This window comes from Budorcas taxicolor, unplaced genomic scaffold (assembly GCF_023091745.1).
Source record: "Budorcas taxicolor isolate Tak-1 unplaced genomic scaffold, Takin1.1 scaffold172, whole genome shotgun sequence".
Lineage (NCBI taxonomy): Eukaryota > Metazoa > Chordata > Mammalia > Artiodactyla > Bovidae > Budorcas > Budorcas taxicolor.
The window spans coordinates 232615-247553 of NW_026291674.1; positions in this window are offsets into that span (position 1 = coordinate 232615).

Consider the following 14939-nt stretch of genomic DNA (forward strand, 5'->3'; position numbering starts at 1 on the left):
GCAAGGTAGTCATGTGAGTAGGATTTGGATACTATTATTAGCTCATATTTTGTATGAGGAAACTAGAACTTAGACAGGCTAATGGGTCCAAGTTCACACAGCAGAAAATCTAACAGACATTTGAGTCAGGTCTGGGTGGCCCTAGAACTTCACATTTTGTAACTCAACCACCATGCTGCCCTCCCAAAAGATGGTGTACCTGCTGTCACCTGCAGATTTTACACCACGGTTGCAAACTGATATACTATTCCACTGCCCACACAACAGTGCCTTTTAAACTTATTGAGTCCCTTTACTTCTCCAAAAGGGCTTCTGCCCCTTTAAAAAAATGTGCCAGCTATTGCCATTTTTCTATTTTGTATATCTATTCAACAAATATTTTAAAACGATGTGCAAACCATTGTTCCAGTTACAGTGAGGAGCAAGACAGAAAAGTCCTTCCTATTCCGGAGCACACATTCCTTTGGGGAGAGGGACAAGGAAAGTCAGAAAATAAACAATAAATACAGCCTGTGTTAAGTAACATAAAAATTAAACGAAATGATGTGACAGAGTATTGGAAGAAAGGAACCTGTTTAGATGCAGGTAGTTGAGGAAGCCACACAGATACCGGTTTCTGAGGGTTGAGAGACTGAGGTGTGAAGCATTGTGAAGAGAGGTTTAGAAGAGCATTCCAGCACATGGAAGAGGAATAGATATACCTGTATCTATGTGTGTGTGTGTTTGACTCTTTGGGACCCCATAGACTGTGGCCCACCAGGCTCCCTCCTCTGTCCATGGAATTTTCCAGGCAAGAATACTGGAGCAGGTTGCCCTTTCCTACTCTAGGGGATTTTCTGACTCAGGAACGGAACCTGGTCTCTTGCGTCTCCTGCATTGACAGGTGGACTCTTACCACTGTGCTACCTGGGAAGCCTACTTCTATATCCATATGTGTATGTGTGTGTATATATACATATGAATATATACACATATGTATATATTCATCTCTTCATCACCAAAGTTCCAATATTTGGGGGGATGCTGATGAATAAGGGGTAAGCATTTTCCTTTGAGAATGACAGCAGTGGAAGGAAGAGTCTTTGATTAGGGTCTCAGCATTCAGGACATTCAAATTTGTCTTATAGTTTTCCTGTTTTCTGAGTGAAGTCCCTTCTGAATCTGGAAGTTTCTTCAGCTGCAAATATAAAAGCTGCTTTAACTCATTCCTACATAAAATGAGTTAGTACAGGGAACTGGGTGAATAAAAATCTCTGAAAGGCTAAAGGAACGGCCTCTAGGCTGAGCTCCCAGCAGTGAATCCCACCACAGGATCAGCTTCCTAAGTGAACTGCTCTAAGGGAGCTGCTACTTCTAGTACAATAGTAAACCAAGAAACCAGGGGGTCATCGCACCCCTGGGTCCAGGGCTGACTGTCTCAGGCTGAATGGAAACTTACAGAATTCATGCCCTATATTCTGTCTCTCCAAATCCATGGTGTCCAGGACAAGACACCAGGACCCCTGCTGCCATGGCACTGCCCACCACACAAAACGGCAGAAGTCGGGCCTCCTCCTCCGTCTGGACTTCCACATGCTGTCCAGCTGCATCTGCTTGGCAGAGCTAAGTGGTGTACAGGACCCGGGCACTAACAGGGCCTGGGAAACCGACATCTTCAATTTTCTCACGTGTAGCAAGTGATACGGCATGTTTAGCTCAGTTCCATTGCTCAGTAATGGCTGACTTTTTGTGACCCCATGAACTGCAGCACACCAGGCTTCCCTGTCCATCACCAACTCCTGGAGCTTACTCAAACTCATGTCCACTGAGTCGGTGATGCCATCCAACCATCTCATCCTCTGTCGTCCCCTTTTCCTACTGCCTTCAATCTTACATCAGGGGCTTCCCAATGAGTCAGCTCTTCTCATCAGGTGGCCAAAGTATTGGAGTTTCAGCTTCAGCATCAGTCCTTCCAATGAATATTCAGGACTGATCTCCTTTGGGATTGACTGGTTGGATCTCCTTGCAGTCCAAGGGACTCTCAAGAGTCTTCTCCAATACCACAGTTCAGAAGCATCAATTCTTTGGCCCTCAGTTTTCTTTATAGTCCAACTCTCACATCCATACATGACTACTGGAAAAACTATAGCTTTGACTAGATGGACCTTTGACAGCAAAGTAATGTCTCTGCTTTTTAATATGCTGTCTAGGTTGGTCACAGCTTTTCTTCCAAGGAGCAAGTGTCTTTTAATTTCATGGCTGCAGTCACTGTTCACAGTGATTTTGGAGCCCAAGAAAATAAAGTCTGTCACTGTTTCCATTGTTTCCCCATCTATTTGCCATGAAGTGATGGGATCAGATGCCGTGATCTTAGTTTTAGAACGCCGAGTTTTAAGCCAGCTGTTTCACTTTCCTCTTTCCCTTTCATCAAGAGGCTCTTTAGTTCCTCTTCATTTTCTGCCATAAGGGTGGTGTCATCTGCATATCTGAGGTTATTGATATTTCTTCCAGCAATCTTGATTCCAGCTTGTGCTTCATCCAACCTGGCATTTCACATGATGTACTCTGCACATAAGTTAAATAAGCAGGGTGACAATATGCAGTCTTGATGTACTCCTTTCCCAATTTGGAACCAGTCTGTTGTTTCATGTCTGGTTCTAACTGTTGCTTCTTGACCTGCATGCAGATTTCTCAGGAAGACAGGTAAGGTGGTCTAGTATTCCCATCTCTTTAAGAATTTTCTGCAGTTTGCTGTGATCCACACAGTCAAAGGCTTTGGTGTAGTCAGTGAAGCAGGAGTAGATATTTTTCTGCAATTCTCTTGTTTTTTCCTAGGATCCAACAGATACTGGAAATAGATCTCTGGTTCCTTTGCCTTTTCTAAATCTGGCCTGAACATCTGGAAGTTCTCAATTCATGTACTGTTGAAGCCTAGCTTGGAGAATTTTGAGCATTATTTTGCTAGTGTATGAGATGAGTGCAATTGTGTGATAGTTTGGACATTCCTTGGCATTGGCATTCTTTGGCATTGGCTTTCTTTGGGATTAGAATGAAAATTGACCTTTTCTAGTCCTGTGGCCACTGCTGAGTTTTCCAAATTTGCTGGCATATCAAGTGTAGCACTTTCACAGCATCATCTTTTAGGATTTAAAATAGCTCAACTGGAATTCCATCACCGGCAGTAGCTTTGTTTGTAGTGATGCTTCCTAAGGCCCACCTGGACTTCGCATTCCAGGATGTCTGGCTCTGGGGGCGTGATCACACCATTGTGGTTATCTGGGTCATTAAGATCTTTTTTGTATTGTATACGGCATGTTACAGGGCGCTGAAATGGAGCTGAGTAAGTCCATCTATTTGCCTGCAATAACCTCAACTGAGAATCTTGATGATAAAGTAGCCCTGTTTGCCTCAGAGTTTTCTGTTTCCAGCAAACCCCATGGGACAACTGTTTACCCCAGGAGGCAGCCAGTCCTTTGAAGGACTATAAATCCTTCAAAACTGAAAACAGTACTAAGCAACTAATAATAACAGTGATACTACTTTACGTGGTTAAGAGTTCCATCTTTGAAGTCACTCAGACATAGCCTTGAATCCCAGCTCCTCCTTTCAGCCAGCTTCCTCTATTATCTGGCACTTTCCAAGAATTTTGTGATGAGGTAAATATGTCACTGGCCATGCATCATTTCTGAGTACTAATGTGACAAAAGAACTGGATTTTAAATTGTATTTATGTTTTAATTAATTGACATTTAAAAAGCTAGCTTATTTTAAAAATCACTTTATTGAGCTATGATTGACAGATAAAAACTGTACATATTTAATGTATACCACTTGATGAGTTTAGAGATAAGTAGTATATACCTGTCAAATCATCACAATTTGGCACAAATTTATCCATCACCTCCAAAAGTCTCCTTCTGCCCTTTCCCTCTTATTATATGATGATGATGATCAAAACACTTAATATAACATCTACTTACTTATACTTTCGTGTATACTTAGCAAATTTGTAAGTATACACTAAAGTACAGCCATATTGTTTCCCATAGTAGCTGAACCATTTAAACTCAAATAGTAATATGGGCCCAGTAGCTACCATATTGGATGGCACTGTATACAATGGGGATAATAGTGGTATCTACTTCATTCATTTATTCAATGAATACTTATACAATATCTTCTGTGAGCATCTACAGGTATTGTGCTCAGGAAAACATCCTGAGGCCTACAACCAGTAAGGCAATCAGACCCATTTAACAAGTGAACAAATAAAACACCTACAGTTTATAGTCAGCAGTATAAAGGAAGTAACATGGTAGAGCTTTTGCAGAATAACAGGGGGTGAGAGGACACAGGATAAAGAAGTTCACCCACATGCTGGCTTCTCCATGATCTAACATAAAACATGAAAAAAGTGATGCCTTAAATCCCAACAACTGGAACAGGACCTCTCAAAAGCAAGACATTTAAAAATATCCCACCTTTGATTGCAACACTCTTTTAAGTTGCTCTGACACTTGAGCTTTTATTTTTATGGAGAATAGAATGTTCTATATCTGTTTTTTTTTTTTTTTAAACCAGTTTCTGTGGGTCTTATGGTTATGTGCTCAGATCTGTTGCCTGCCATGCCCCTGCCCTGCCTGATGAGGCAGGGGGCTGGCTCCAGAAAGCCAACTCTCTTGGGGTCCAGGGTCAGCTGTCTTCCAGCAGGCTTAGTCAGTGGGAGATGTTGGTGAGAATGGCAGAATCTTCTCTTCCCTCCCTCGTTGTGTAGGAAGGCATCTCCCTGAAGTTGCTGACCCTCTTCTGGGATCTCCATCACCTACGGACACGCCTGCCTTAACTCTGTCTTCTTCTTGGTGACTGTAACTCCTGGGATCTGATTCTATCGCTTTCTCCCTGGTTCTTGCCAGCCTAAGGTGGTGATGGCTTCGTGCCATTGCTAATGTCTGTGTTGCCTCACTGTCCTCTGATTAGCTTCTCTGCTTCTTCTTCTCTCTCTTCTGAACACCCTGGTTGGATGTTAGATGACAGACCATCTATGATGTTGACTCAGGATTGGACCTAGGACCATACCCAAAAACAGTTTTAAGGGTTTATCTACTTCCCATGGCATCCCTTTTTTGCCCACTCCTCAGGCCCATTGAGGTATGATATTCATTATTCCATTGCTGCTGCTGCTGCTAAGTTGCTTCAGTCGTGTCCTACTCTATGCAACCCCATAGACGGCAGCCCACCAGGCTCCCCCATCCCTGGGATTCTCCAGGCAAGAACACTGGAGTGGATTGCCATTTCCTTCTCCAATGCATGAAAGTGAAAAGTGAAAGTGAAGTCGCTCAGTTGTGTCCGACTCTTACCGACCCCATGGACTGCAGCCCACCAGGCTCCTCCGTCCATGGGATTTTCCAGGCAAGAATACTGGAGTGGGGTGCCATTACCTTCTCTGCATTATTCCATTACGGGTGGGTATATTTGTGTCAGAAATGCAACCTTCAGAAAATTAAAATTTATCAAGTCAGTTGGGCTGCAATCATCTAACAGGTGAAATAATGTATTTAAAAGGTCTGGAATTTCTGAACAAACATTAAACAGTCCATTGGTCATATAACATGTAGCATGTTCAATTAGTATACTGGAAATTTTATTAGCATACTTTATACTAGTTTCTGTGTAAATAAATAAATCTAAAACTCAGTGACTTAATGCAATAAAAGTATGTTCGCTGTTCTCAAAGAGTTCAATGTTGTCAGCTGGGGCGGTGCCTGGTCTGTGTAGTTCATTTGGAAACTAGTGGTGCCCTAGATGTTGACATGAGCTAGCAGAAGAGGGACAAAAGAGAGTAGAAAGGATGGTGGTGGTGTTTTAGGGACCAAAACTGGAAACAGCATACATCAACTCTGGCCACATCTCATTGGGCAGAACTCAGTCACGTGTTCCCTCTGCATACCCAGCCCAGTTGCAGAAGAGCCTGAGAAGTGTAGTTGAACTTAATGCCTAGGAAGAAAACGAAATGACCATGGAAAATACATGGTCAGTAACTACATTTCATTATTTCTCCCATTTGTAGAATAAACTCCTCCCCACTCACTTCCTAGAACATTATCCAAAGCTCTAGACCTTGGTGTTGGAGAAGGCAATGGCACCCCACTCCAGTACTCTTGCCTGGAAAATCCCATGGATGGAGGAGCCTGGTAGGCTGCAGTGCATGCTAAGAGTCGGACACAACTGAGCGACTTCACTTTCACTTTTCACTTTCATGCTTTGGAGAAGGAAAAGGCAACCCACTCCAGTGTTCTTGCCTGGAGAATCCCAGGGACAGGGGAGCCTGGTGGGCTGCCGTCTATGGGGTCGCACAGAGTCGGACACGACTGAAGCGACTTAGCAGCAGCAGCAGCAGCAGGCCTGGGTGATGCTGAGCCAGCTCTATTTGGTTCACAAGTTGTTCTTTTTGGTTGAGTACTTTACAAACTAAAAAGAGGAGTCGTCTGCCCCCTGCTCCTTCCTCATCCCCAAATATACACTGGCGAACAGAGACAAGGAACCTCAGGGTCCCATCTGGAAAAGGAAGAAGTAAAAGAAAGGAGACGGTGGTCCAAAGTGGTTGGTCAGGCGTTGTGACATTTCCCTGACCAGAAAGCACTGGAAGATGTCTTTTGATTGGACTCTCTCTCTCCTCTATGAGAGGCATTATCTTGTCCATATTTCTCTGTGACTCCTGGTTCCACTCTTCTGGAATTCTCTTCATTGTTCATTATCTATCCTTTGTGGCAATATCTGAAGTGGGTGATGAGGAGTAAATTATCTCTGACACTATGCAGATTTTGTAGTCTGCCTCCCTCTCATGGAAACCTGTAAGTCCAAGGCTGGATGTTGCTTTGTACCTTTTTCTAAAATTTATTTATTTTTGGTTGCTTTGGCTCTGCGTTGCTACTCACAGGCTTTCTCTAGTTGGGGGAAGCAGAGGCTACTACTCTTCATCAAGGTGCAGCGGCTTCTCTTGTTACAGAGCAGGATTTCTAGAGTCAGGGCTCAGCCATTGCGGTGCACAGGCTTAGTTGCCCTGCAGCGTGTGAAGACTTTCCGGACCAGGGATGGAACCCATGTCCCCTGCATTGGCGGTGGATTCTTATTCCCTGTACCACCAGGGAAGTCCTGTTTTGTGCCTTGACTCGTCTCTGTCCCAGACTTCTGTTTTCTTTGGAAATATCATTTGTGCAAAAACCTAACAGACTTCCCATTGATTTCCTTCTAGACGGTTCCTATGCCACAAACTGAAGACCAAACAGTGTCCCAGGCAGTGTTCTCAACATCCTTTATATCTTTTTCCCTTATCCTCATGCCTCCCTCATCTTAATGGTAGCCACCTGGACGATGTCAGGATCGAAATGGAAAGCCACACCTGGGAGGTGATCTGTACCAGAGGTGGTGGTGACCTAGCAGTTCTTTGTTGCTCACAATTTTCTCACTTTCGTTTTCTACCATTTGAGGTCTAGATGTCGTCTACTTCAAGACTTCCAATTTATGTAGTTTTTCTATTTTCTTTCACTTCTTCCTGCAAACTGCCCAAATGTGCCAGCCACGTGTGGCCAAAACGCACTAACAGTTTGATTCCTTCCAACTGCTTCTCTTGGAGCTGACAGTCAGGAAGCATATGGCTGGCCTCTCAACTGAGAATTCTTGCCAAGTTTTTGCCAGGCACCGTATGCATTGCCACCTTTTCTGCCTCCAGGATCAGTTTCCTTTCTTCCCACAACTGGCACGCTAAGCCAGTGCCACTTATTTTAGGTTTTCTGGATTTTTTATTTTAGGAGTTCCCGCCTTTAAATTGTAATACTGGAGAAGACTCTTGAGAACCCCTGGGACTGCAAGGAGATCAAACCAGTCAATCCTAAAGAAAATCAACCCTGAATATTCATTGGAAAGTCTGATGCTGAAGCTTCAATACTCTGGCGACCTGATGCAAAGAGCCGATTCATTGGAAAAGACCCTGAGGCTGGGAAAGATTGAAGGCAAAAGGAGTAGAGGGTGGCAGAAAATGAGATGGTTAGATAGCATCACAGACTCAATGGACACGAGTCTGAGCAAACTCTGAGAGAGAGTGAAGGACAGGGAAGCCTGAGGTGCTGCAGGCCATGGGGTCACAAAGAGTCGGACATGACTTAGTGATTGAATAACAGCAACGCCCACATCAAGGTCCCATTTGTGCTGTTTGTTATGGTATTGATGCTAGTTGCATAAAACGAACCTCCAAGTCTCGGTACCTTAAGACAACAAACACAGTCAAGTTCATGTTTCACTCCACAGTCCAATGTACGGGTGAGGGCGAGTGTGGAGAGGGAACCCTGAGCTGTGCAGTCAGAGAGGAGGCTCACAGAGGCCCTATCATCTTCAATGCATGACTCCCAAGGGTGCTCTGAGTATAGATATACAGCCGACAGCTGGGAGAGGACAGAGAGCACAGATGATCATATGGGTTGTTTTAGGAGTTGGGTCTGTGAGTGGTGGTATCTCACTCTGCATACATTTCATTTGTCAGAAATCACCAATATGGCACAAAAGCTCAGGAGGTTATGTAAGTGAGTTGAATAGGAACCAGGACGAATTCAGAAAGTGCATATTCTTTCTAAAGTGAGCAGCAGCCACTCAACTAAAACTGCTTATTGTCAGGTGGGAATGCAGCGTTGCCAGATCTGATTTTTCTAAAGTAGCCAGAAATCCAGAGTTTTATGCGAAGTCTTGTGATGTTGTCTTCCAACAACATAAGAGAAGAATCTACATATGGGCATCAACAGATGGTCAATACCCAAATCAGATTGATTATATTCTTTGCAGCCAAAGATGGAGAAGCTCTATACAGTCAGCAAAATTAAGACCGGGAGCTGACTGTGGCTCAGATCATGAATTCTTTATTGCCAAATTCAGACTTAACTTGAAGAAAGTAGGGAAAACCACTAGACCATTCAGGTAGGACCTAATCAAATCTCTTACGATTATATAGTGGAAGTGGGAAATAGATTTAAGGGACTAGATCTGATAGACAGAGTGCCTGATGAACTATGGACAGAGGTTTGTGACACTGTACAGAAGACAGGGATCAAGACCATCCCCAAGAGAAAAAAATGCAGAAAAGCAAAATGGCTGTCTGAGGAGGCCTTACAAATAGCTGTGAAAAGAAGAGAAGTGAAAAGCAAAGGAGAAAAGGAAAGATAGTCCCATTTGAATGCAGAGTTCCAAAGAAGAGCAAGGAGAGATAAGAAAGCCTTCCTGAGCGATCAGTGCAAACAAATAGAGGAAAACAATAGAATGGGAAAGACTAGAAATCTCTTCAAGAAAATTAGAGATACCAAGGGAACATTTCATGCAAAGATGGGCACAATAAAGGACGGAAATGGTATGGATCTAACAGAAGCAGAATATATTAAGAAGAAGTGGCAACAATACACAGAAGAACTCTACAAAAAAGATCTTCACAACCCAGATAATCATGATGGTGTGATCACTCACCTAGAGCCAGGCATCCTGGAATGCAAAGTCAAGTGGGCCATAGGAAGCATCACTATGAACAAAGCTAGTGAAGGTGATGGAACTCTAGTTGAGCTATTTCAAATCCTAAAAGATGATGCTGTGAAAGTGCTGCACTCAATATGCCAGCAAATTTGGAAAACTCAGCAGTGGCCACAGGACTGGAAAAGGTCAGTTTTCATTCCAATCCCAAAGAAAGGCAATGCCAAAGAATGTCCAGACTACCGCACAATTGCACTCATCTCACACGCTAGTAAAGTAATGCTCAAAATTCTCCAAGCCAGGCTTTAACAGTACATGAACCATGAACTTTCAGATGTTCAAGCTGGATTTAGAAAAGGCAGAGGAACCAGAGATCAAATTGCCATCATCTGTTGGATTATCAAAAAAGCAACAGAGTTCCAGAAAAACATCTATTTCTGCTTTATTGACTATGCCAAAGTCTTTGACTGTATGCTGCTGCTGCTGCTGCTAAGTTGCTTCAGTCATGTCCAACTCTGTGAGACCCCATAGATGGCAGCCTACCAGGCTCCGCATCCCTGGGGTTCTCCAGGCAAGAACACTGGAGTGGGTTGCCATTTCCTTTTCCAATGCATGAACGTGAGAAGTGAAAGTGAAGTCGCTCAATCGTGTCTGACTCTTAGCAACCCCATGGACTGCAGCCTACCAGGCTCCTGTGCCCATGGGATTTTCCAGGCAAGAGTACTGGAGTGGGGTGCCATTGCCTTCTCCCTTTGACTGTATAGATCACCACAAAAGCCAGGTCTTTCTCAAGACCTGCCTCTTTAGAAGTCTGTGTGCAGGTCAGGAGGGAACAGTTAGATGTGGACATGGAACAACAGATTGGTTTCAAATAGGGAAAGGAGTACGTCAAGGTTATATATTGTCACCCTGCTTATTTAACTTATATGCAGAGTACATTATGAGAGACATTGGGCTGGATGAAGCACAAGCTGGAATCAAGATTTCTGGGAGAAATATCAATAACTTAGATATGCAGATGACACCACCCTTATGGCTGAAAGCAAAGAAGAACTAAAGAGCCTCTTGATGAAAGTGAGAGGAGGGTGAAAAAGTTGGCTTAAAGCTCAACATTCAGAAAACTAAGATCGTGGCATCTCGTCCCATCACTTCATGGCATATAGATGGGGAAACAGTGGCAGCCTTTATTTTGGGGGGCTCCAAAACCACTGCAGATGGTGACTGCAGCCATGAAATTAAGACACTTACTCCTTGGAAGAAAAGCTATGACCAACCTAGACAGCATATTAAAAAGCAGAGCCATTACTTTGCCAATAAAGTACATAGTCAAGGCTATGGTTTTTCCAGTAGTCATGTATGGATGTGAGAGTTGGACTATAAAGAAGGCTGAACGGTGAAGAATTGATGCTTTCGAACTGTGGTGTTGGAGAAGACTCTTGAGAGTTCCTTGGACTGCAAGGAGATCCAACCAGTCCATCCTAAAGGAAATCAGTCCTGAATATTCATTGGAAGGACTGATGTTGAAGTTGAATCTCCAATACTCTGGCCACCTGATGTGAAGAACTAACTCATTTGAAAAGACCCTGATGCTGAGAAAGATTGCAGGCAGGAGGAGAAGGGGACGACAGAGGATGAGATGGTTGGATGATTCAATGGACGAGTGAGTAAACTCTGGGAGCTGGCGATGGACAGGGAGGCTTGGCATTCTGCAGTCCATGTGGTCGTAAAGAGTCAGATACAACTGAGCGACTGAATTGAACTGTGATGTTTAAATGTTCATGTATTAGACATTCCCTGAGATGGTCTCCAGTGATCTTCTGACCATAATACTTATGTCCTTTTGTAGTTACTTATACCAAATGTATCACTGTGTCACAGCTGATCTGAATGACCCAACAAAATATGAAGTGATTGATGATATGTGACCTACTTCCAAGACAGGTCATAAGACATATGAAAGACTATCTTGCTTTGTCTGGAATTACACACCCTGGGGGAGGTCAGCCACTGTGGAATGAGGACACTCAGGCAGTCTGTGAAGAAGCCTACATAGGTTTACTGATAGCTCTCATCAAGAGTCGTACCATCTTGCCCACCATGCGAGTGTGCCACCTTGATCAATCATCCGTCTCCAATCGAGCCTTCAGATGATATAGCTGCGGCTGGTATTACATCTGCAACCTCATGGGAGACTGTGAGCTAGAACCACCCAGCAAAGACTCTGAGTTAATAGATTCTTATTTCTTTTTTCCTTGTTGTTTTAAGCCACTAATTTTTTGGCAGTTTTCTGCTGAGCAATGGATAATTAATAATGGTCATAAGTCATATTATACATTTTTTAAATACTTTTATTTATTTGGCTGTGCTGGGTCTTGGTTCCTACATGGACCTTTCTCTGGTTGTGAGGCGGTGGCTTCTTGGCTGCGGCTCCCGGCCTCTGGAGCACAGATTCACTAGTTGTGGCTCATGGGCTTAGTTGCTCCCCAGCACGCGGGATCTTTCTGGATCAGGAATTGAACCCATGTCTCCTGCGTGGCAGGTGGATTCTTCACCACTGAGCTACCAGGCAAGCCCCATTTTTAAAAAATTTTTAAAAATTTAAACATTGTATATTTAAAAAAAAAATTCCTTCTACTGAATTCAGGTTACCAATTTCTAACATCTATAGGTAAAGCAAGAAACAGTGGGCTCCCTTTTTGTGATTCTTGCTTGCTTTGAATTGAACTTTTCAAGCATGATAAATCCAAGAGGGAAAATGATTTAATTAACTGCATTACTTTTGCCAGATTCAGTAAGACTGAAGCTTAAACATGATTCCACTATTTACCAGCTATGAGACCTTGGAAAATTTACTTAACCTCTTTTGACTACAATTTTCTTAATTGGACGAAAGGAATGAGAACAGAAGTACTTCTCGGGGGAGGGGGGAAATTGTGAAATACTTTGAAATGAGAAAAAATTACTGGGTGTCCTATCTGTTAATCTATTAGAAGTTTATTCTCTGCATTTCATTGGCTTTGACTTATTTTACAACTCTACAATTCGTAGAAAACAGACTAATGCAAATGTTCTTATACATAGAAATGCAAATTGTGTCCAGGGGTATGCCCATGGATAAAGATCAGTTTTACACCAATAAAGTGCATTTAAGCATTCCTGATGGCTTAATGTATTTGCTCTTTGGATTCTCATTTGGACTGGCTGCAACATCTTAGTTATTATATCATTAATTAAATTAATAAAACCAGACACATGTTTATATTTGTGAGTCATGACTCAACTTAAAAAATTTTTCCTTCAACAGATTTCAGAGTGTTATTATGATGAATAAATTAATTAATGCCCTTGGCACCATGACTGGCACAGAACTTATAATGCTAAGGAAGAGGGTAGTGAAGATGTAAAGATGTGAGGTTACCAATTTAGGTGACACAAAAGTCTGTTGCCTACCTTCTCACAGATTCCTTTTGCTTTTTAAAAAATTTACTATTTATTTATTTGGCTGTGCCAAGTCTGCATTGGGAGTGAGAAGTCTTCTCCACTGAACTACCAGAAAAGTCTCTTCCATTCCTGATTTCTAAAAAGAATAATCAGAGAAAACAACTTTGCAAATCAACAAAATGGAAGTCAAAATGCTAACCAACACAATAATTACACAAGATTTCCAAACATTCATCTCACCTATCCTATCCCAGTGAGAAAGATAATACAATACCAACTTTAATAGTTGTTGAGAAGGCTCGTGAAAGTAATATAGATGGGGGGACTGTGAATGAGCCAGAGGGGTGTTAATCTGACAACAGATTTAGAAAGCACATGTCTGAGAGTTCTTTCAATTCTGTGCTTCCTGGTAAGTAACTGAAAATGCCTTAAGTGGGCCAGGTATAAGAAATAGCTCTATCAATTTTTGTTTCAGATAGAGATCAAATATTTAATAAAGAGAAAACATTTTTTCTTACACTACCAACTGAAATTTGTCATTTGCCATCTGCCTCTGCAAAGATTAGGTCCACCACAGTTGGTGACCTACAGCCCATGAAAAGAGTTCAGGGAGGCAATCAGGAATGAGGTACTCTGTGCTCTGGGGAAAAACTCGCAGAATAGTCCTTCAGATAGTTAGATATTTTCAGAAGATTTTATGAGCAGAATTTCTTGTATCTGCTCACAACTAGAAAGGCACTAAAATAATTAATGGAGAAATCTGCTCCTCTTGACAAGCACCAACCTTCTTGTGACCAGCAGTAACCTTCTGCCAAAATATGTGCTTGTTTGCACATATCACCCCCACCTCCCAAACCACATGTATGCAGACCTCCCCCTTTACCTCTTCAGAGCAGTTCCTTAGAGCTTCCTGAGAAACCGTCTCCCAGGTTATAGTCTTCAATTTGCCCCCCAAAAAACTTAACTTCACAACTCTTCCCTTGTGCATTTTTTTCAGTCGACACTAGGAAGTGAACAAACCTGATGATAATTGGAAACAAATACTCTGGCTTAGCATCAGAGCAGCAGTATGGAATGGAATGATGAACTGGAAGTGGGGGCCACTCTAGTCAAATGTTGCCGCCCAGGAATTCAGGCCTCGGTTTTGTAAGAGCAGCAAGAATCTCAGTTATTATGGGATATTTCTTAGCTCAAGCAATTAACTAAGCACCCAAATCAGGCAATCAAGACACACCTACCATTTCTTTGTGACCTCTGACGTAGGCCAGGATGTTCTGGATGTGCTCTCTAGGTGGCAACTATTTGTTGGTGACACTCGTCAGAAGTTTCTTATCATGGTTTGAAGCCTTAGTTACTGGCATGAGTAGGAGATGAAGTGCCAGGGAACTGCTGATCATGTCTGCTTATCGGACTCGGGTTGCTGGTCCTCAACAAAGAGAAAGAGTAAGTAATGTTTGTGGCTTTCCTGTCAGCCACTGGATATTTTGTTTTGCCATCACACTTTGTTTTGTCCATCATAATATGTAAACGTGGGGAGAAAGGGTTCTAAGTATGTTCATCCTTTCAGGAAGCCTGTGAAAGTGTCAAAGTGTTAGTCACTCAGTAGAGTCCGACTCTTTGAGACTTCATGGACTGTAGTCCATCAGGCTACTCTATCCATGAAATTCACCAGGCAAGAATACTGAAGTGTGTAGCCATTCCCTTCTCCATGGGACCTTCCTGACTCAGGGACTGAACCCACATCTCCTGCATTGCAGGCAGATTCTTTACCATCTGAACCACCAAGGTAGTCCAGGAAGCTTGTATTGTAGTAGAAAGCAGACAGCTTTGAAGTCATATAGACATAGATTTGAGTCCCAGCTGCAGTGCTTAAGAGCTAACTGACCACGGATACTTTGCTTAACACCTCTGAGCCTTGGGTTTCCTCACTTCTAATAAGAGAATTAAAGTTGCATAAAGAACCAGGCTTCTTCATTCTAACTGTTCTGCCATCTTCAGTGTGTATCCTTCTGCCC